This window comes from Trichoplusia ni, chromosome 11, assembly GCF_003590095.1.
Source record: "Trichoplusia ni isolate ovarian cell line Hi5 chromosome 11, tn1, whole genome shotgun sequence".
NCBI classification, from domain to species: Eukaryota; Metazoa; Arthropoda; class Insecta; order Lepidoptera; family Noctuidae; genus Trichoplusia; species Trichoplusia ni.
In genome coordinates, this window is record NC_039488.1 from 10,466,192 (window position 1) to 10,491,414 (window position 25,223).

A 25,223-nucleotide genomic window follows, 5' to 3' on the forward strand; every position below is an offset into this window, starting at 1 on the left:
TGCTTACGTTTCTTCAGCACGAGGATAAAAGTATCAATATTTAATAAAGGTACGCGATTTAGGGTCTTAAGCAGAACAAGCTCGAATTAATCAATCTCCTTGGTAACCAATTCGCCACAAAGCTTCCAAATTGACTTCCTAACATGGCAATGAAAATGGAATCTATTTTTAAAGTAACATTTTCACTAGCTAGACCTTTTGTCGACTTATCCAATGTTAAATTAATGGAACCCGGCATGACAATTCGGTGTCAAATTAGCTTTTATAGTGCTTCGAAATCCCGATACATTTTCAGATATTCTGCGACATCGCATGGCTCAAAAACAAATGAAACAAAAAAAATCCGATAAATACTTGGCCTTATTTATTCAAGGGGTGTCGAATCACTGTCCATTGATGCCTTAATCAGGGAGATAAATCGGGAATAACGTATTTCTTTTCTCTTTCGAGTTTCCGCTGTACCTATAAATCTCACCGTGGGCTAACTAATTTGCGAACGTTAGTATTATACGCACCCCACGCGTCGAGCGTTTCTTGGAATTCTAATATTTTTGTTGATTAAAGATTCGGGAATTTGATTTGTGATTTCACGCCTCTGTGTCGGTTCGATGTGCAGGCTGTTGATAATTTGAAGTAGATGGAATTCTGATGACAAACCAATATTGTATTTAGTGTGGGATGTGATGTATTTTTGTTATTCGTTCGATTTATTTATTTTTGTTACACGGACCATTACAGTTGAAAACCCACTTTGGGGTAGTGATAGTAATCTTATAATTAGTGGAAGATGGACATTAAACTTACTTCATGAAGTATTTCAACCTAATCTTTTCATTAGTTTAGGTGCGACTAGGAAGTAACTGGGCGAAAATGGATCGGAAGTCCGTTACAGTAATATCTCGTTCTGTATTTTAAAATGTTTTTCTACTGATTACATCGCTAAAATTTACCGTATAATCTTTAAATATGATAAAAACCATTTACACAAAATCGCTATAACTAACTTACATAACCAAATAACCAACATCAGCAATACCAACACGCTTACAAAATAAAACAATTTACGTAACAGCCTCAAAATACATTCTCATTACGTCTCAAATATAGGTCTTTGGACTACTATCTTTAAAAGTATTTTCGTGCAGTTATAGAAGAGAGACGGTACTCTACATCGCGTAGTACGCTGTCACTTTCCCACAATTCCAATTACATTTCTTAAGACGTGGTGGTAAGGTCCATATTCCTCTGAACAATCTCACACGTTCACGATTAACTACATTAAAGTATGTATCTCGCAATTAGTACATTATACGACGCGTGAGACGACTCAAATAATTTTATGTAAATGACTCAATTTAGACGGGGTTATGCTGAAAACAAGTGAACGACGACAATTTTCTTTAGAGTTTGCGTATTTTAAGGATTATGACGATATGGTATGTGAAGTTTATTGCGTTGTAAACTTTAATTCGATTTGATATTGTGTAGTCAAGATCGCTTATAGTGGTTAGACTGACACTGCGTTAGTGTATGATCAAGTGTCAAGATAGTTATTGTTACATCAATTCTCAATAAAGTAGAAAAAAGTGTGTCATTTGTGTAGCAGTCAACGGATTTGTTTTGCGAAACCTACTTTTGTGACACAAATTTCCTTTATTTTTCAGTGAGCAGTTTTGACACGCGCGACTTCTATTAAATATGAAACCAGCCCAGCGATGTCAGAAAGCACGTGAGTTTAATGAAAACATTTAATTCCTAATCAGCGACGAATTCGTTGTCCTCTTTACAAACATTCATGTATTATCGTCAATTGATTCTAAATAAAAAAAATAAGTTAGTGAAAAATACTTGATACTTACCTACACCCAAAATTTTCAAGTAATGCCACCTATACCCTAACATTTCCTAAATAAATACGCAATATCAAATAAAATGACAAAGAACAAGTAAAATCAGCCAGAAAAAGCGAGTAAATATGGACAGAACCTCCTTGAAGCTACAATGTTCAAAGAAGAAATCTTTAAAAGACTAAATTGAACTTAATTGAGTCGCCTCTCGATCTTTGAAACCAAGCAAAGAGCTTTATCCTTGGTGTAGGTAAAAACTTAACAAGATAAACCTTATTCATCGAATTTTCTCGGACTTTCTTCAACGAATACAATAAGGCTTACCTATATTTTGTTAGAATAAAAGTTAAGATTATTATTTTTCAGATACGATTCTAGTTTATATTAACCTTACTCAGACCAAAATATTTGTATTGCCATCCCTTGCTAGCTTATAATCTATGTTCAATTTATTGTGTGTATGTTTAAAAATCCGACTCTTGTCTAACTTTATACTATCTTTCTTAACTACTGATCAATTGTTGAGAAAATCATTAAGAACAAAAATATTAAATGTAATAATTTGTTTCTTTAAGTCGACTTCACCTTCTAAAAGACAGTACAAAACCAAAAAAATACTTGAACTAGGTTTTAATTTCCAAATTCGCTGTAAAAATTTACATCTAATTACGATCTTACGTACAAAACACTGAGGTTATTAATTTCCGGCATGAGAACGAGAATGTAATCCCGAGTCCATAAATCTTCAGTCCACATAATTATAAGCGAAACAATAGCTCACGTTTGCACAAATAATCGATTCCCTTTGTTGTCTAATAGCGTCGGTTTCAGTGCACCGAAGAAACGGTAATTAAAAGGCTTTTCATATGATCGCTCCATCAACGCCGGTAGTATTATTTGAAATCGGATTCCTTCCACTAAATGAACTTCATTTAATATATTTTGTGAAATTCAATTCCTTTGAACGTGTAGCTTCTAGTATTTATTCGTTGGCATTTGTTTAATGTCGCTTGTTTTTTTTTTTTCTTGGTTTGTCAGACAGTTATTTTCGTTTGTTTTTTTTACTAGATTCACTCTTATTTTATTCAGGGAAACTCCATGTGTCGCATGTTTATTTAATACTATTTGACCACAAGCCAGTTTTCTTCTAGGTATAGTAAAACTGGTCATGGTTTTGTTATGTTACACTATCCAATGTTTTAAAATATATTGAAATATTTTTTGACACTTGCATTACATTTGGGAAATACTTTGGTTTTTAATTTCCGAACACAATAAATTTTCTTTGGATTCGGAATCATGCTCGCAACCAATATGAACTGTATAATGAATTTTATTTATAACTTACAAATACCAACATGAGTAAAAATCAAGCAATTAACATCCTGAGTGTATCATTGTTAGCTTTCTAATGATTTCACTGGTGTTTTTTAATCCTTCTGAATTCTTCGACTGGTCCATGTATTTGTGTAATAATAATAATTGTATATTGTAAAATGTTATATATTGTGTAATTAAATACTAGAGTCGGACTCAACCGGAGTCTTTAGACAAGAGCTGACGCGGCAGCAGGGTCTCGATACTAGTCAGACAATCTCAATAAATACGTATACGCGTGAGTCTACCGTTGCACAATTTAATTATGAAATATCCTCACGAAAGCTCCTTTTAAAATATTGTTAAGTATTTTAAATTAAAACTCCTTTCGAACAACATCTTTATCAGTCATAATCTTTCCTTTCCTTCTAATATTTAATATTATAGAGTAGAAATAAAACACGCAGTTTCGATGATGGTCGGTCGCAAAAAGGGAGCTGTTATTTCATTTATTTTACCATACTAAAAATAAAAATCACGAAGTATTTACCTCATAAGGAAATTGCTGAAAACTTTATTTAACTGGTTAATAGAAAATTCAAAAAACTATTTTCATATTCCGCAGTCCAGTCATATCTTTAACTATTAATCTACGTTTTAAGAACCAGAATTGAATTTTGTTTGGCCGAGTCGAGGTGAAAACTTTAATACGACTATAACCATTGATTATGCAAATAGCGGGGCATTAGCCAGAATTCAATTTCTGTAAATTATTACTTAATGCTCTATGCTTTCTGGTTATTGACCTGTAATCATAGGGTGTATCCTCTATGATTATATGGGGCACGTGACCGGTATAAGCTTCTGTTTTTATAAAACTACCTGTTTAGTAAGGTTGGAATTAACTTTTTTATTCGGTTATCTTGATCGCGGTTTTATTGAGTGAAGGAATGTCACTTGGTATGAAGTGACTTTTGAATAAAGTTTTGTTAATGTTCGTTTTGATGGTTTGATTGACTTTACATAAAACTATTACTGGCATTATTAGAATCTTTTGTAAAAAAATGTTTTGGAATCAAATTGGGGAACTTCATATTTTTAGCGGCTAGGCTCGAATCGGCAAATGACTAATCACAAAAAAACCGTTCAAGTACGAGTCTGTACTCTTATTTCTGTTGCCAACATAGAAATGTTCACGAGACAAAGAATGACATAAGGATAGAGAGACGAAGAGACATCATTGCCTTAATAATCGGGTTCCACTCTTACTCGCCTTCCAAACAACACAGTATAATTAATGCTCACGTCTTCAGAAAATCCAGTCGTCATAAACATTTTCAAGTAGCTTATCTTAGCAAACGTCACAGAAACCGAACAAGGACGATAAGGAATCTAGAATCTAGATGAAGATTCAACACTCAAAATGTTGCCGACGGCACTTCCACTGAACATCGGAAAACACCTCGCCTTTAACTGTTTATAAGACCTAAGAGCTAAGAGCTAAGAGCCTTTGAAGTACAACAAATATATTATTAATACAATTTCGTAAACAAAGGAATCTGGAATTAATTAATAAAAGTTTTCAAGTTTATTATGAAACATATATATGTCGTCCTCCATAAAATAAATACGGGTAGCGAGTTTTCAATATAAAAAAATGTGTTATTATTTTAATGACATGTTATTTTTCTATGTAACTGGATTTTTACAATTCTATTGTATGAAAATTTTGCCCTATAATTTTGTATTATTAACTGCCTGTACAAATGTATTCAAGTCCCTGTATTATGTGCTCATATTAGAAATAGAAGAAAATTTCAAAAACCCCCCGTCTAAAAATTTCACCTGAAACTACTTTTAATTCATCATCATCAGCAACATGCCTAATAACACCCACACATTAATCACTTTTAATATAAAACAAACTATATTGGTTGTGAACTGGATCTGTTCAGAAGCTACGTTGCCACAGACAGACGGACAAACACGTTAAACTTATAGCACTCTTCTTTTTGCGTCAGGGGTCAAAAATTATCGATCTTGTGGGATATAAACGGTGCACGTCACGGCGTGGACTGACTTTTTTTCATAAAAGTCTATAGTCCTTATTTAAGAGCGCATAGTGAGGCTGCTCACCTAAACAATCTAAGAATCCAAATTACTGTTGTTATACATAAGCTTTGACCTCGAACAAAAGCCAGAAATTTACGAACGAACGACGTGTATTATGAAAGAGCTAAAAAATTATACATTCAAGTACCAGTTTAGGTTCCTCGCCATTTCTAAGACTCAAAAGCTCAACCGTTCATTTCATTGAGATCCGTTCGCCCCGAACGCGACCGAACGTGTAATGGAGACATTCTATTCAGAAAATTTGCTCATCAACTACGTTTTGTCGGTTAAGAGGCACTCAGGAATTCCCTTTGTTTACGGTGCTATCGGAACAACTAGCAAACTCAGTACTTGGTGGAAAATTGTTAAGAGTAAGACGGGACTGCGGAAATCTTTACTTAGGATCGTATTCATGAGCTTGTTGTGTTATAATATTGCAGTCTTCGAAATTTGCATTTTGGCTGCTACTCTTGGCGTCTGTTAAGATCAGTTCCAAGTATTTCTGTAGACGATTTTTTAGCTTTTTTTGTTAATGTAAGTATCGTCTCCGTTCCGCCATTACGCTTTGATATATTGGAAAAATATTTGTATTTTCCTCCCTTTCATGGTCGCGACTCGAGAGAAATTATGTTATTAGAATACCGCATGTAAATACAGGATCCTTGAATTGAGAGATATTCTGAATAGCAGTAAAAATAAATATATTTTTGGTAAGTTTGTGTTAAAATGTAATCAGTTATCAAAGAGATTGTCAAAAAACAGGTTTATCTATCTACAAGAAGGAGAGGAAGCTATCATTAGGTACAACACTACGTAATTTCTTTGTAGTCATATACACGGCGATTTTTAAGTCGTCTTACAAAAGCAGCCCAGTTCATGTATCCGACGTAAAATACTCCTAGGAGCGATTTTTTTTTTTATCATCAACTAAGATAATAAGTACGAAGAAAAATTAAACAAGAGAAATCTGAAATATACTCTTAAAAATGATAAAAACACCGCCGCCCGCACCCCTCATCATTGTTACAAGGCTCAGACCGCGCTCGCAACAGAGATGTGTTTCTAAAAAAATACAAATTGCATCAGAATATTGAATAAAAATTGCATTTTAAATTTATTCAAATCTCATAGGTACCTATTTTTTTTATCATGAACGTGTTCTAGTCATTGGATACATGAACTGGGCTGCTTTTGTAAGACGACTAAAAATTCACGGTGTATATACAGAACCTCGGCTGACAATACTCATACCACTTCGCCCATCTGTTTTGGGTATACGCCATTCGAATCCCTCATTTTACATATTTGCCAAATATATCTATTGTTACAAGAAGAGACAAAATATAATATTCGCATACACTTATTTTAAGGAACCGAAAATATGATGACAATGATTCACTTCTTAATTTTGTTTTTATTGTATAGCTAAACAATGATTTCGAGTGCAATGCAGCCAAACTATTCTTGTAACAAAATTATGATCTTGCGATTGATGTTCCGTCGATCAGTCTTTGGAGTTAAAGCTTGTTTGTTCATAATTCAATTTAAACTAATTTGCGCTATCTTCATTATAATGTAATTAATACTGTGATAGATGAAGATAATGAACACCTTGAATACGTGAACCGCTATCTTGAGGATATTAAGGAGTTTTTTATTTTGTTTCCTTTAAACTAGCGGTTTCGCCGTAGCTTCAGGAGAGTGTATATCAGCTATCCCTGTAAAAACAAGCCTATGTTAATCTTAAAAGACAAGGTAAGTAAATGACAGAAAATTTTGTGTGTGAGTGTGTGTACTAAACACGACCTCAGTCACGCATGGACTCACAACGAAGTCTTTAAGTTGGATTGTTCACTATTCAAATCATATATTTTCAAATGGACCTAATCAATAAAAAAACAACAAAAACCGCAGACATTCAGCTTCAAATACCAGCCAGTACTTCGCACATACATAAACACTCCATACATAATCCTCGCTCACAATACCGCCTTATTACCTCCAAAGCTAAGAACGTTCCCCTTCTAACAAAAAACGAAGCTTCAATTTAAGAGCATCGGATAAAACGAAGGCAATCTCATTTCCCATCGAAGTAAGTCGCATATAAATCACTATATTCAATAGGTTTTAATATAACTACGGCAAATGAACGGAATGTGGAAAGTTATGTCTTCTATAAGGGAGTCTGATTATGTGGGCTGGCATACAAATAGTAGTTTTGCATGTATTAAAGTAATTTGTTGTATGTGAATGGGTTGCTCAATTACTACTACTGGTACTATGTAAGGTCTTCATTTACAAGGCGATCTGTCAAAGAAAACTTTGTCGTTGGCAAAAAAAATGCATTCTAATATTATTAGTACTCAAATATTTTGTATGAGATTCACAGGGATTATTTTGGAAACGCATTAAAGTATAAACTAGGGAGGAGCTCGTGGCTAAGCTATAACTGCGTAAATGATTCGATCACAGGTTAAGCTATGCTTGACGCGGTTGGTCCGTAGATGGGTGACCATCTTTGTCATAACGAGTTCCTCCGTGTTTCGGAAGGCACGTTAAATTGTGGGTCCCGGCTGTTATTTCTACATCTTTGACAGTCGTTACAGGTAGTCAGAAGCTTGAAAAAGTCTGACAGCCAGTCTAACCAAGGGGTATTGTGTTGCCCAGGTAACTGGGTTGAGGAGGTCAGATAGGCAGTCGCTCCTTGTAAAACACTGGTACTTAGCTGAAACCGGTTGGACTGGTAGCCGACCCCAACATAGTTGGGAAAAGGCTAGGCCAATGATGATTAAAGTATAAACTAGAAATTTAATAATTTATATTTTTGATTGTGGCGGTGCCGGTGGCGGAAATCATCATATACATCCCCCTTCTCGACATAGAAAGCGAATAGTGACATATTTAACTAAGCCAGAACCGGCGTTAGTCTACTGCATTTTGTCGGCGATACTTAGATCGATAATACATTTATTCAGTACAAACAATGGAAATAAGGACTTAAGCTTTTCACTTGCGCTTGTAAGGCTCGAATTACTGTGGTTTTCGTGTTTGTCATTTGCATAAAGCCTTCAAGTGGAAGGCTACTGAGCTAATCAGGTCAAAACAATTACCTGTGTAGTTAAAGCCTTTGTAGGTACAAAATACAGTGACGTCAATGAGAATTGTGGGCCTGAATTAGCGACTTTATGTCAATCTACACTGATTCTAATATAAAGCTGAAAAGTACTTTTGTTTATTTGGAAGCGATAATCATGAGGTCGAAACCGATCTGAGCAAAATAATATTTTAGTGTTAGATCGCCCATTTATTAAGGAAGGCTTATGATATAGTACTATATAAAATATGAAAACCAATACCGGGGAGAAGATGCGTGCACCCAAATGTCCGTTTTTTCAAAATTTCTAAACATCTTCAAAGCACGTGGACGACGTCATGTGCAAAAGATAGTTACTTGATAACGCGACTATGAAATTTATTAACTCTGAATGTACATCGAAGGAGGTTCTTATTTACAAGGTTCTTTGAAAACATTTCAAGATCTAAGATTTTTTATGGCTAGAAAATAAATTAACAACTAACCAAACATACGGAACTCACAACCGCAAGGAAATATACAAGCAGTCGCACTTACGACCGCCAACTAATGAGGTGGTCTCTCTAAGAAGAAATATTGCTACTTGCTCTCACCACCTAACCATCTTCACGTACATAAACAAGGGAACAAATTAATAACGGTTTGAAAACCCTTGTGAACAAAAGCGTACCAAAACCTAATATTTCAATACACGACTAACAATACCAAATATTTCTGATACTTCATAAAAGGATCCTAGATTACGGCCCGAATATTTCGAAGAATAATAACATTGGAACACCAAACACATGTCCGTCCCAGGATAATAACGCGACATTTATAAAAGCATATATTCAAAGTATTTCCGTCCCTCTCGCACGCATACGTGGACATGAAGGGCATTATCCGGATAGCCGTATGTCCCGTATCGGCGTGGAACAAAATGTGACCGTATTAGCAAACTGGATTGTTCCGAGCCAAGTTGGGAAACCCGACGGGAGGAAATTCAATGGACCCTAATTTTCCAGCCCCTACTGACGCACAATAGGCAACAATGCGAAGTCCACTGTATACCCACTACATGGGAACGCATATCGTCAAATAACAGCAATAAATTGTGACGTCACGATTCACAATCACGCGCGAGGTGATATTTTCGACAACGATGCTGTGGAGTAGATTAATGAAGCACTTATTTTAATTTATTAACACTAATTAGAATGTTAGAGATAATACAGCAATATTAGAAGCAAAATTGGTGATAATGATCTGGCTTTTGTGTTTGATAATGGTCTATAAATTACTGCGATAACCATTAACAGTTGGCGCTGATATTTTTAGAGTATTACATTTGTAGGAACATTTGCATGCCTAAAAATAAATGGAGCCTTACGAAAACTTTATAAGTGACACATAAATGTGATTTATCTATCGGTCTTCGTTGCTTCAAAAGTCAACTGTAAGGCAATTTCTACGAAAATGTTCTACTAATACGAATATATATGATGCTTGGACGTGTCTTGCGAAATTTGGAAGCGTCACATGTTTGTGACGTGCTTTTTACCAAGTTTCCTCTCAACACTGCGTTGGGCAAAAACGGAAAAGTGTTTTTTTTCTTCGTCACTTCGATGTCACGTTCATGCGTCGATATTAGTTACATACGGTAGTTATTTATTTACTTGAAATATCAATTTTTTGATGAACTGTCTTGAAATATATTTTTTTCTTCTTAGTAAGTTACGTTGTAGATCAAATGGGAACTATATGGAAGATAAGAGTTATTTAATTCCTATGGTACGCTTTTGAAGTCATGCATTGATTATAGCAGACTCACAAACCAGCATAAAACACGAATTTAAATCAACAATAGAGCAAATTCAAATATAAACCATCGCATCAGAGCAAAAAAATACACCAAACTTCACATCAAACATACATTTACATGTGGAACAAAAAAACCTCTGTTTGGTTGTAAATTTACGTATTATTCCAACATGTCGGATACGGCCGATGTGTCAACACTACGTGCTAGCGATTTCAATCACTCGACCTCTTCTATTTTTGTGTTTCGCTGTTCTCGACAAAATTCATTTTAATCCGCGCAGTGCACTCTGCCCAATTGGTGGGCCTTATCAAAATCGGGCGCGTGTCCACATATTAATCAACGGTTTTTGAAAAGATTTTTGCTTGTGTTCTTCGTTCGTGAAATATGAATGTCAGTTGAGTTTTTTTAATTGTGTTTTTATGAACGTTGTCACTGGTCTGGTTATTCGTTTAGGGCGTGAATTTGATTGACTGTTAGCCTAAATTGTTGGTGGGTTTTTTTTTTATACAATGTTTTTGATTCCATATAAATATAGCAGTTATAAATTCGTTATATTGTGAACCTTACTTAACTTTTCAATTCGATGTAAATACGAGAAAAGGGAAAAGTCAAAATACCTTCACTGCTACAAACGTAGGTATTCATATTACAGAAAATAAATGTAGGTAGCAATAGCACATAGTAAAGAAAAATGCTCTACGAACAATAACCAATTTTCATGTACGCAAAAATGGAAACATTTTCCTGCACAAAATATCTCGCATCAAGAATGTTGAGCGAATTCGAAAATACAATGCAGATAGAAATTCCTCAAAAGGGAACTGCAAACAGAATATTTTATAGATACGCCTGATGACTGGTCAGTATCGACTGGCATTCTGCCCGTGATTGATGAACTTACCCAGCCTAATGACGAAACATGACCCTTGCACGTTCTATTTATGAAAACGATTTTTTGTGGTTTACATTTTGCAATCTGTCATTTGATGTTTTTAGAAATGTCTGTCATCTATCTTAGTGGTATAGGGCACGGTGGAGAAGTGTTCCTTAGGGCTTTAAAATGAGTAGATTCAAGATTGATGTCATATCTGTATGTTGAAGTAAAATAACTTTATGCGACAAATTGGCGGTTTATTCTGAAAAAAAAAAATGAAAGCACAACTATTGTTTTGCGATTTTTGTTCATATTATTAAGAAATGGTTGATTTTATGAAAGAAACAGGTATGTATATGGTTAGATTAACATGTCTATATAATTGATATCACTTTCTCTAAAACGTCAGAATTTACTTCTAAAAACTATTTTTAGACTGTTAAAGCTAGTCCTTGGGGTCGACGGTATTAATCTTCATACAATAATTTCAGTTAAACAGCGTTTAATACATTTCCAAGACTCTGAAATGACTTTCCTATTATTTAGAATTAAAGACGTCTTATAGAATTAGTAGAATGAGTTGGTTCTAAAAATGTTTTCTTTTTATTATTTATTAGAGCAATTTGTTTTAAAATTTTTGTTTAAAATTATTTATTTTGATGACAAAAAAAATATGAAAATATATTAATAATATTATTTTGATAATAATTAATTACACTTTTTGTGATTACAGCGGATTCATAAAAAACTAAAACACTTTGTTCATAGTGTTTTAGATAAGTAACTTAAAAACATTCAATTTTGTTTGTAAACTACCTACAAAATATGTTTACACGATGACATTAAAAAAAATCATTTACACAGAAGACATAATTTTGAACACCTTGACATACATTTGCATTACATTTTATAGTTTTCTTAAATTAGGGCAAGCTTACTAAAAGCTTTGAAAAATTCTATTCTATTATAATTTCACTTATATTTACATAGTGATTAAATTTTCTTACTATACAAATTCGTAATATCCTACTAAACTCTAATAACATTTCCTCTCGGCGTGATAAACGTTTTACTTAGTAATTAATATTTGAGGGTACTGCCCGAGCCTGTCGTGTCGGCAATCACTAGGGGATTGTTCAAACCGCAATGAAAAAGGAAATTGGTCAGTCAACAGGTAACCAGGCCGGTTACTGAGAACAGGGCACAGGGAGCTCCCCTGGGGAACGCCAGATGTACGTAGGATCGTTACTCGGAAAAGTAATTTTCTGTGTTAGCGGCTTTAGGCAACTAAAATGCCTATTTTCACCATACCTATACCTATTTCGTAGTGGCGATTGGTAATTTCGTATTGGCTGAATGCAAAATAGTACCTAAATGAAACTTAACCATTTCGAATGGACTATACAACGGGTTTTGTTTTGTTTCTTTTTATTGTATGTCAGACAATTAGGTAATTATTTGTTGGACAATGTAAAATGTTATAAGAATATTTTATAAGTACCAAATCATTGAAAATTTCTCTGCAGTAATAAGACTTCTTTAATCCTTGTGCTAAAATTGAAATTTATTTCTGAATCACAAAAGATATTGAGCGCTTTGAACAGAAATCTAAAAGCAAATCATGGATTTGGAATTAATAGGATTAAATACTTAGCCTAATAAAACAAAAAGGTTTTATGCAGTGACTCTGACAATCCCTACTGGGAATACTAAAGTGATTTTATATGTAACTGAAGCACAAAAAGAACTTCACACGAAAAAATACAGAATTTCAATTCCCCTCGAAATTTTGCCATAAATGTTTGAAGTGAATTCTTAGGTTTGTATCGGGGAACCAGAAATATTGAACGTGTAATAATACATTGCGGGGTCGCACAGCTCGTTGTCAAAAGTCTCAAATCATCGCCGGAAATGTATTCTAAACAGACTATTTTTGTGTAGACGTTGCTTTATAAGATCGCAATGTTAAGATTTTTAATTAAGCCTGAGATTTGCTGACCTTAAATGTAAGAGTCAATCTGTCTAAAGTCTAATCATTATTTTTTCAGGTTATTAAAACTATTGAACTGATTAAGAATAGAATTATTTAGGAAATTTGGTAATGTTTAAAATAAATTTATTTCAAATCCAACAATATCAGACTTGCACCATTATAGGTTGACAAATCTTCGGTAATACTGGAAAATGTTAGATTTTGCCGTAGTAATCCCCAAAAAACGCCTAAGTGCGAATATAACTCGCAACACATATTTTTTACCATAACAACCGTTGCTTAGCATCGACGTAATTTTTTAGTATTTGTTGTTAAAAGCGGCGACAGAAACACATCATACGGGAAAATTCAAACTGTCCAGCTGTCAAATCTGTCTGTTTATGAGATACAACCTATTAATAGACAGACGGTAAAACGAAGAGAAAACGGTGCCTCAGTAACAGGGTTTCTTTCCTTCAACCTTTTGGTTACGGAACCCTAATAACGTTCGACCCGTCTAAAACAAAACACAGTCGGACTGTCTTTCACCACTTAACTTGAATCGATTTCTAATTGACAGACGGATTGACATTACACCGATAGCCTGCTGGAATATTGTTTCTTAATTTGACTTAGAAGTCACTCAGCCTAGTGATAAGAGCGTATTGATCGGTTGCAAGTTTTAGTAAGCGTTTCAAATCTATATACTAATATATAAAGTTGAAGAGTTTGTTTGTTTGTTTGAACGCGCTTATCTCAGGAACTACTGGTTCAATTTGAAAAATCTTCTTGAATTGAATAGACCATTCATCGAGGAAGGTTTTAGGCTATATATCATCACGCTGCGACTAATAGGAGCGAAGATACAATGGATGAAAATGTGGAAAAAAGCAGGGCAGGTATAAATCATAACTTATATCTTCTAACCACGCGGACGAAATCGCGGGCAACAGCTAGTAGAAGATAATTGCGATCGCTGTAGCTGCACTCCGTACTCATCAAAATTAGTTATAACAACATATTCTAATAATAGTATATTATTTCGACATAAATAGTTTAGGGTATGAAGGATAAAATGAGCTTATTTTTTATTCTTCTGAAAACAAGTGATTATTTTCGTATGCTTCAATAAATGTTTGTTAAGGAAGTACCAACATCAATTTATGAGGATGAATACACTTGAGATAACCTTCAATCACAAATTGAATACAACAATATAAGGCTGGATTAATTTTGTCAAGATTGATATTAAAATTTTCAATATCCAAAATATCATCAGAGAATCCTTAATAATACTCTCAGCTGGTTATAATAACGAGGCAATTCATCAAGATCAGAATTATGATATAAAAGTTTAAACATAATTCGATATCCTGTAATTGATGTTTCTGAAGGCGAAACTTTGAACAATACTGATCAAAAGCTGAAGTATTATAATACACAAATTACTTGGACAGACGGATGTTTTGTTTATGTTGCTTCCCACTCCAGAGAATTTGTTGTTAACGGGTTATTTTGGTCTGGATCGGGAAGATGAAAATTATGTGACAGGATATTTTGTAACTGGACAATAAACTTATTGATACCTTTATAATTTCCAAAAAAAAACTTATAAAACAAAAAATACCGTACTCAAAACTCCGATCGTTTGACTATTGAACGACATTTCTTTAAGTGATAACCCTTACGATTTTATCTAGTTCCGTCTCTGGGTGTTTTTGTCATTGTGCAATTGTGTGTGTGTCTTCAATGTTTGTGAAAAATAGGAATATATTCCATAGGGCGGGAAAAGTTAAAAAAAACAAGAAGTTTACCCAAATAGTTAGTACAGTACACCTTAAGATAAAAGACTGGAACAAGTACATAAATGTTCAACAATACCCAACCCTCACTTGCAGACGCAAGTAAACAGAACCGTAATGACTACATTAACGACAGCCCTGCTATAAATTACGCGCACTCACAAATACTCACAATTACATTCAACCGTACAATGGCGAGCTCTTTTCACGCAGTAACTCTGACTTGTGTATTCAAGATCTCATGTGGACCAACAAAATGAAATCGCAAGAGCCACACTGGAATTGGATTAAGCGTTCCCATTGTGCAAAACGATAAATTTTTCTATTCTGTACGGCTAAGCTGGTGTATCGCAATGTTTTACACCAGAATGCCCGAGCACTCTGTGGGGTTAACTCCTGGTCTGGTATTGTTTTGAGACCGCTCTTTCCTTTTTTTTTCAATCCACGTCCGCTGAAACGGCTTTCGCTTACAATTTAATGCTGTTAAGTCGGTTCTCAGTGCCTGGGGCAATAAAAGTATTCGCAGTTATAAGTATATTAATGTTTGACCGTTGTACTGGACTTTCACGTTCTACACTATTATGTAGTATGAAAATATTACCTTTTAGTAGCACAAAATCGTAGTTTGACCTGATTGGAACTGTGAAATTTTAAGATGTATCGAATCAAAAGTGTAGGTAAGTACAATATTGACCAACAAAAATAGATTGCTAGTTAGCTAGAGGGAGCAATCCTCAAAAGCTTTTAGAAAATCTATTCACGGTAAGCTTCACATTCCCTTTTCCATCCATATTGGCGTGAATATTGGATATTTCATCGATGCAACAACAACCCCTAACGAATTGAATACCCCTTTGAATTTCAAACAGCACACAAAATGATTTGAGCTAATGAATTAAAAACACTACATCAGAATTAAACGATATATGCCAAAGTCAATGTGCAAACCAGTTGATAGAATAACGACAAACATAACTTGATCCGTATAATTTAAAAAGCTATTCCTGTTTGGTTATGTCAAAGGGCTCATCATATATTGGTTTGTGATTCTCCGCGTGTTGTGAATAAACCATGAGTTGTTTTCAATTTAGCGTAAAAGCGTTTCGTCATAAAAGCTGGTCCGGTCTCATAATTAACATTTTATGTTTGTGTGACAAATATATGTGGACAAATGCATTGAAATTTACTGCTCCGACTGTCTTGGCATGCTACTGAAAAAAGAAAAAACGTACAGTTTAACTGCCATAATGTTTTTCATCCAAAATAGGTTCTTTCAACATCTAACGTTTGTGTTAGTAGGGGTTAATTTATAACATCGTTCAATACTGCACTCGCATATTTTAAGAAACAGAGATAATGTCACAATCTAATATGTGAGCTGCTGGCAGTTTTATAGATGCTTCTAGAAAAAGGTCATTGCACTCGTATAGTAGAACAAAGTTCTGATATTCAAGTTCAAATGGCAGTCATCACTCATGCCGAACGATCTATTCCCCTTTACACAAGTTAAGAAGTATTTCTTCCTACTCCCTCACCATTAAGACGAAAAAGCGTCTAGCGGAGCGTTTCGCAAAATTTTAAAGCTCAATTTATTGGCCGCAGAGAACGTATGGCGACGATTAAGCGTGGTAGCGGGGCGCGGACAAATGTCAACTATCACTTACCACCATTCCGAACTACTCTTCATTCGAGAAAGAGGTTCGATGTAATGGCTTGTTGATTTGGAACTGGTCTTTAGAAAATAATACGGTAATTTATTTCAAGATTTCTACTGAGATTGCACACGAGCAAAAGAAACTAGAGCCGAAAGGACTAAAAACCAGTCTTTTTTTTGTTGGTACGAGTAAGGCGTTGGTATACCTAGGCTTTGGAAACGGGTAGCATCAGACTCTTACTGACTAAACCTGACCAACCTACATACAAACTAAAAAAAAACTAAAAACCAGCATAGAAATTTTAGACAATGAAATCAGGAATGAGAAACCTACTGACTAACCAATATCCCATCTTAACGATACGACTTTAATACTTCGTCCTTATACTTGGAAACTGGCCATAGTGAGGGGAACTAATAGAAAATTCTAAAGTTTAAATGTTAAAATCGAAGTTAGTTGACATCAGTGGCCGCACATCCGCTGTCTTCGGTAACTTTCGGGTCAAAACTTTGGATCCAACAGGAAACGTTGCTTCGAAATTTGTGGATTTGGGTTCGAGTAATTTTACTTAAATATAATGTAGATATAATAATATGACCGTTCGTGGTGATATTAAGTTTGTTTTCGGCTTATTCCAATTTCATTTGCGAATTTAATTTGATTACTTTTGGAGTTTTATTTGGGGAGAGAGGAAATGTGTTATTATATTGTTTTTAGTCTGTTCGGTTTTGAACTAAAGGGACAGTATTTTTAACATTATTTTTTGTGCTCTGGTAAGTGAATTACATGAGCGTAGGTTTTGTCGGCTTCATCAGACAGTAAATTACATTTTTTGGGATCCGTACCCGAAGGTTAAAAAGACCGCCTTTCGGACCGTCGATCACCATGTGGTGTACCGAACCATTCCATTAAATACATAGTTTATTTTTTACTAATGATATATTTCTGTTGTTGAAAAATAATTGAAATCAATTTGAGGTATTGATTGCTAAGATTATTAATGAAATAGATTATCAGTTCTTTTTTCAGAGTGTACGGATCTCTTACTATGAACCATTTTTTAGTATGCTTAGTATAGAGACAGAGCAAATTACAACTACATTAGCTAAACCTAATAACCAATGTGTCCGAACAAACCGAAAAAAAACCTTTACCCAAATATTGCTCCAAATTAACACATCTGCCGCTATATTACAGTGCATAAATCGCCTCAAGCCCCAAACAGGACGATTTCGGTATCAACCCCGATCGGTATAGAACTTAGGGCTTAGCAAGTTTGGAGCGATCTCCGACTTCCGTCACTAAACGGCCGCGATTTGGTTCGAGGTGAGTTCTCTCAATTTATATCCTGGATACGTCGGTTTGGAACTAGTAAGCACCTATATTACCCTCTGTTACTTTACGAGATGGTGCTGAATTTTGAAAGAACATTTGCGGTATTGCGAATCTTTATATTCGGGAAGAAGATAAAGAAACTTTAGGGAACATGAGATGGAATAAATAAATAAAGAAAATAATAATAACAAGTTTGATTTTGCAAAAACAAGATCAGACAAAATATGAAAGTGCTTAAGGAAGTAGGAACAGCAATAGTCGACCATATTTACTTTGAAGCATGTAAGCGAAGAAGACGTTAATCGAAAACACAAAACAAAAATAAGTTTGTCTCTTTCAAAAGAGAATAGAATATTTTTTTTTGAGGTAATGATAATATATTGAAAGCAAGAAACTGTAGTCCAAAACAAAAATACAAATCCTAGTCCTTTAGAGTTGAGCATCGTAAAAGATGGGTGTCACGGTGTAATAATTAAAACATCATCATTGGCCTAGCCTTTTCCCAACTATGTTGGGGTCGGCTACCAGTCCAACCGGTTTCAGCTAAGTACCAGTGTTTTACAAGGAGCGACTGCCTATCTGACCTCCTCAACCCAGTTACCTGGGCAACACGATACCCCTTGGTTAGACTGGCTGTCAGACTTTTTCAAGCTTCTGACTACCTGTAACGACTGTCAAAGATGTAGGAATAACAGCCGGGACCCACAATTTAACGTGCCTTCCGAAACACGGAGGAACTCGTTATGACAAAGATGGTCACCCATCTACGGACCAACCGCGTCAAGCATAGCTTAACCTGTGATCGAATCACTTACGCAGTTATAGCTTAGCCACGAGCTCCTCCGGTGTAATAATTAAAACATTTAACAAAATATAAAACCTTTTTCGACCGACAGATAAAGTGTTACCAACCTAAACAAGTATAAAATTACACATTAATTAAAATTTCCACGTGTACGAAATTTATTTAGGTGTAGGCGATCAAATTTTGTAATTGCTGTTTGTTGATCTTTAGAAGTTTTAATTTTGTTGGATTCGTTTAAAAGTTGACGAATTCTGAGTGTTATTTACGACGAATTTGTTAAACGAAATTGGTTTGTAAAAACTATGTTGCGATGACTGTTTTTCTTACTGCGATGGTAAACAGGAAACAAAGTTGCGTGGGTAAAGTTTCTCATAGGAATGAATGGATGTGACAGGTTGATGTCATATAGAAATTCTTCATAATGAAATTTTATTTTGGTAACAGCCGTATATACGAATGTTTCAACATATCTAGTTGATATAGAGCTGTGATAAATCCTCTTTGGGATGTTTTCGACACAAAAGATGACTGTCTCTCCGTTAGATAATAATAATTGAAAAATATAAGAAACACATTTTCGCCTTTTTCTGACCAAACTTCTTAAAGTTTTGGAGACGGAGCTTGAGATGTATAGATACAATTTATAGACAAACGTGACGTGACGCATAAGTTCCATTCACTTTAATTAGATCAAAATAGGTCTGCTTTTAAAGGTTTTTAAAGGAAGAAAATAAGTAGGTATCCATTATTTTACATTAAACTACAAAACGGGCACTGAAAAAAAGTCATCATCCCTTTTCTTGTAACAGAAAAATCTCAATAACTGATCGTAAATAAATGTTTCATCTACACCATAGATATATGTCACCACCGTTGTTTTAATTACTTAAACTACTTGACTTCAAAGATCTCAATTTCCATCCATTCAGATAGAAAGGCCAACACTTTGACGTCCAGACTTAAACTGTTATTTAAGTGGTCTCTTCTAGAGATTTGCAATATATTCAGCTGGACGACTTCGCCTGCCGATACAGCCACTATTCAAGTAACCAACACATAAACAGAGACGTATTTCACGTCCCGGACGTCCGTCTCACCAGCGAATGGGCTGCGTTCAATGTAAGAGCATTTTTAACGTTGCCAGTACTAAAAAGTAAAATATAAAGAACTTTGAGTGAGAATCAAAGTTAGTGCTTTCTGTTTGCGATTTTCATTTTGAGTTATGTTGTATAGTTTTTACAGTTATGTTCGGATGAATGGACGTAGTTGTTAAACTTGTCTTGTCGTAATATTTATGTCGTTGCTATTTTAGCATTCATTTTAATGGGACAGTCAATATATACTTCTCTGGAACTAGAGTTTTCTTGAAAGATTGATTTTGCCACACGTTTATAGAAAGGATTTTTCCGGTAGTTTAATTTTGGTTGTGATTAATCTACTATTGCTAGTTTTCATACATGATATTTTCTCCGCCAAATTATTAAATTAAAGGCAAGGTTAAGCAAAAGTTGTGATAAAAAAAATTGTAGTTAATTTATTTATTTGTACGGTGCCCTCGGTTTTGTGAGTTCGAGTATAACATTTTTATACAGTGCAAACACATTTTTGGAACATTTTTCATGTACAAAATTTCACAGAAACGGGAAGCTGCTCGCGTGGTTATATCCACAGGAAACAGCTAGTAAGCGATAATACAGGATGTTTCAAAACCACATTATAAACAGTTTAGGAAATTGAAACCAAAACATTTAACGTTACGCAACACAAAACGTAATTTGCTAGAATACTGGTTTTGTAAAATATAAATACCTACTGAATTTAATGAGTGCAAACATTGTGACAAAATTTTCTAGAAATTATTAATTTTATTTAACCTTTAAAGTATTCAAACATAATACACAATTTTAAATAGTGCACTGTGTAATTAAATTCCATAAATTCGAATAAAGTAGGATATTAAAAACATTGACCCTTGGAAAAAATTGATTCACTACAATTTGAATTATGTGCCAGTGTCCTTAAACATGTTCGATAGAAATCAGACAAGCCGTTTAAAAATTGTACTTGGTTTTAATTGCTTTAGTTTTCAAAACGAAATCTGCTAACGTCAAGAAAATTTAAATAAAATTAATTAATTTACAAAATGAAAAAAAAAACGCAGCTTTTAATTTTTTTATAAAAATTTCAGCCTGCTAGCTTATCGGAAAGTGCCTCATTTGCCTCAGTGGAACGACAAAAAAACATACGAACAGACAAGAAAGTGTGTATATAAAAACGAGGGGCTAAGAATAACTAAAACAATTAGCTCCTATTCAAAGCTTAGTCAAAACAAAAACCTATAACGATCACATGCCTCACAAAAACAAGCCATAAATAAAAACCGATAACCAGAAATAGATATTGGTGCTTAGAGGTAAACCTCCAGCTGACCTATCATGAGTAAATTGAACGTATGATTTCAATAGGCGGGTCGGCTTGTACCCGAATGGTTGTACGTGCATGAAAAGAATGAATGGGAGAGTTGGGATATAAGATGGCCGCTGGCGATGCGGGTATTACCTAAATGAATAAGAATATGTGTGTCCGTCGACTAATTAGGTCGACGTGACGGATATGTTTGTTGTTTTCATAAAGTGGATTATGATTGGTACTATAAGAATGGAACTTAATTTATGTTTGTTTTAGTTTATATGTTATCTCAGGAACGACTGTTATTCGATAGGTATATGAAGATAGGTTTTGGAGAATTTGTTTTTGGTCCTCGACTAAAATTTTAGACTTTGAAAATTACAGGATAATGGTTATTGACGTCGAAGATTATTATTTATCATTAAGAAAAAAAATGGGTCTTACATCGGTTCTCCTATTTCAGTAAATCTTCCATTATTTATTTTAAGTGATACAATGATAAAAGGATAATCTATCTCATCGATTTATACCAGACTTCATGCTAAATTATAGCTCAAGACTTGACAAACGTAGTCCGACAAAATGAATAAACAATTATGGATATTATCAGTACTTTAATAATCAATTATCCAGTAAGGAAAACCTGTCTTTGAAGCAGTAAAAATCCCACACACTGTCATTCTATTAAAGTTTGCATAGATCATATAAAACTAAAAGGAACTGCCATTGACGCTACTGGCACTTACTGTAATTAGAAAAATGACTCTTTTTTATAATGCTTATCATTGGTCAAACGATAAACAGGGTAAAGAAAAACGTATATACATAAAACATATACATAAATTTATAACCGATCACACCGTTGCTTAACTTCAATTTTTATAAATGTGAAAATTTTATTTTCCTAGCTATCACGGTTCATGAGATGCATTCTGTTTAGATGGACGGATAGACAGAAGTGCAAGTTCCAAGTCATTCTGTTATTTCTACCGTGGTTTTTGCACCTCAAAACTGCGCAGAGGAGATCCCTTATACAAGAATCGATTTATAAGTGTAGGCATCAAACGAACTGCTCAAATGTGTGACAATAAATGACAATCTTTTTCGACCAGACACGTGACTTTGACAACTCACATATAATATATCTGCGATTCAATAATCCATACTGATTGAACAAATGATACTCGGCTAGATGGGCTTCCAAGCATAATTTTAAAGGAGTATATATCGACAAAGGGCGATTAGAATAAAGTTATTAATTTAGTACCTACTGGCCTGTTGGTCTAGTGGTTAGTGACCCTGACTGCTATATCGGAGGTCGTGGGTTCGATTCCCACCCAGAACAAATGTTTGTGTGATGAGCACGATCATTTGTTCTGTGTCTGGGTGTAATCTATCTATATTATTTATGTATTTAGAAATATATAAGTAAGTTTATCAGTTGTCTGGTTACCATAACACAAGCTCTGCTTAGCTTGGGATCAGATAACCATGTGTGAGTTGTCCCAAGATTTATATTATATTATTATATTATATTATATATTATATTATATTATATTATATTATATTATATATTATATATATTTATATTATATATATTATATTATATACCTACTGGTTCCAGTGCTACGCTAGTGTAATACCACTTCCCCCTATTTTTCTATATACCGTGGAAGCTACCAACGAGGAATAATAAAAGATTAATTCTAGCGTGTCATAACTCCGCCTTGATTGCAACGTTTCCTCTATGTAAGACTTTTCGCTTTATTTATGGGACTCGGATATTCCGATCACGAGGTTCCCATGAATATCTAATAATAATCGATAAATGCTCATTGACTATCGACTGTCGATGAATATGTCAAGTTTTCATAATGAAAGCTTTTCAACGTTGATTCGATTCGATAATCGCTTTGAGCAAAATGGCAAACAAAATTTAAATCGCTGAATCTGTTCATGACTTACGATACCACTGATTACATCATTTAACTTTTAAGAAACAATCACCCTGTAGATACAAGCCGGGTAATTAATTTTAGGAAATATATGTAAATGTTAAATTTAAATTTCTATAATACCTTGTGTCACATTTGTAAAACAAAACTTATTGAACCTAATATTAATTACCGTTACACCTTCCATTGGCTCATTGCTCTGTGTCAGTCACTTGTCACCGTCCTATTCAAGTATTCCGGTCCTGTCGTTCGAAGTTTTCCTTCAACTCGCGTTAATATGATACTAAACTTGGATATAATACGTACTTTAAGAGTTTATTCATTTATATTGCAGATAAAAAGTGGGAAAATGGAGGTGTAAAATTTTTGTTGGTACTCAAACATTTTCGGTTATTGCTATGCGAGTTTAAGAGGGGTTTTGTGTTTTTCATTATTATAATTAAGCGATTTTTATATTTCGATGACAGGGTTGTTTTTAAATTAATCTTAGTAAGGGTTACGTACCTAAAGGTTGAAAACGGAACTCGATTACTGTGGCTTCCTGTCCGTCTGTCTTTTACCAGCCTGTATCTCGAGTACCGTGATAGCTAAACGTTTGACTTTTGTATAGATGGTTTATAACCGTTGCTGCAACAACGATAATCTCAATAAATGACAACTCTGAAGATTAAGATCGGGCTTAAGCAACAGTTAGTAAGTTCATTAATTTGTAAGATGACGAATTACCCTTAAATTTAATTTTCACCCAACCGACCTGGATTTTTGCATACCTATTTGTACGGAAACCTCAGTGTTGCGAGTCCGACTCGCACTTGACCAGCTATTTATTATATTCAGGCAGGTTATTGAACTTTCCGCTATTGTAAAATTAATCATTCAATAATTACTTTAACTTCTAGGGTAAGCCTTTAACAATTTTCAGGGATCTTAAAAAACACAGATATATTATGATGCCTGGTTGACTGATAAAACTTTTTGTACAAAAATCAATATCAATATCCGATTTTTTTTAATTAGATATATCTAGCCTAAGGTAAAAGATCTTGCCTAAACCACAATAAAATTGGACAAGTTGATCGATCACTAATTAAGTTGCACTTAATACAGTCGGTCAGTAGATAAGTGACCATCTATGTCATAACGCGTTCGTCCGTGTTTCGGAAGGGACGTTAAATTGTCCCGATTGTCATTTACGTATCTTTGACTGTCTTTATTGGTTAAGCTGCTGACAACCATTTTGTCTAAGGGGTATCATGTTGATGAGATGAGTTAGGCGGAATTAGTTTACTGGAAGACGATGCTAGCATAGTTGGCAAAGGGCAAGGATTATGATGACCCAGCCTGTAAAAAATAAAAGTATAACATCAGTCAAAACAAACATTCCAATCACAAAAATAGCATAAACTAGTTCTTTTACGCAGTTTCCAAAACGAATCTATTCGTTAATTGTTTACGGTGCCCTGAACAATCAAAAGTTGCTTTTCATTTAACTTATCGGACTAACAATGCGGGTATCGGAAAACGCGAGAAGGGTGAAATTGGTTTATACTCCGTTCTTGTTGCTTTAAATCTCTGAAAGAATCGGATTTTGTTCAGGGAATGAATATGTATGTGTGCGTTTGAAAGTTCGCGGCACTTTTTGTTCCCGTTATTTATTTGCTGTATCTTGATTATTTATTGTGGTGTATTGTAATGGACGGTCTGTTGATCGAGGTTTTTGTTAGTTTTAGATTCTAGGGTCGTGTGTTAGGTCCCGAATATGTTTGCGAACATTGTTGTTGTGTAAATATGTATGGGTTTCCTCTTTACTTCGTTTTTGACGCGTAGTTTGTTTTTTGGAGTTTAGACTACTATTTTATACATTCACAAAGAAATATCCAGTAATGACGTATCAAGAAATATATTATGTGATGGCAAAATATTGCAAGATGCAAGCGTTCACTCTGGTAACTATTAGATACTTCCTTAAATTTCAAATTTTGTTATACTAATCCTTAACGACATTTTATATAAACACAAAAGTAATTTAACTTCCTGCCTCAGCTCTGAATACAACAAAATTGAAAATCTGTACAAAATCCACCTAAAAGGCTAAACGTCACGTTCCTTTAAAGAGATTTAAAGATAATTACTAAAGAAGGTCAATGTTTTTTTTTAACTCCTCGAATCAATAGACTTATTTATAAAATCTTTTAATTTTACTAGGTAAGAAGTGTACGCTTTCTCAACGCTTTTTGTTCTG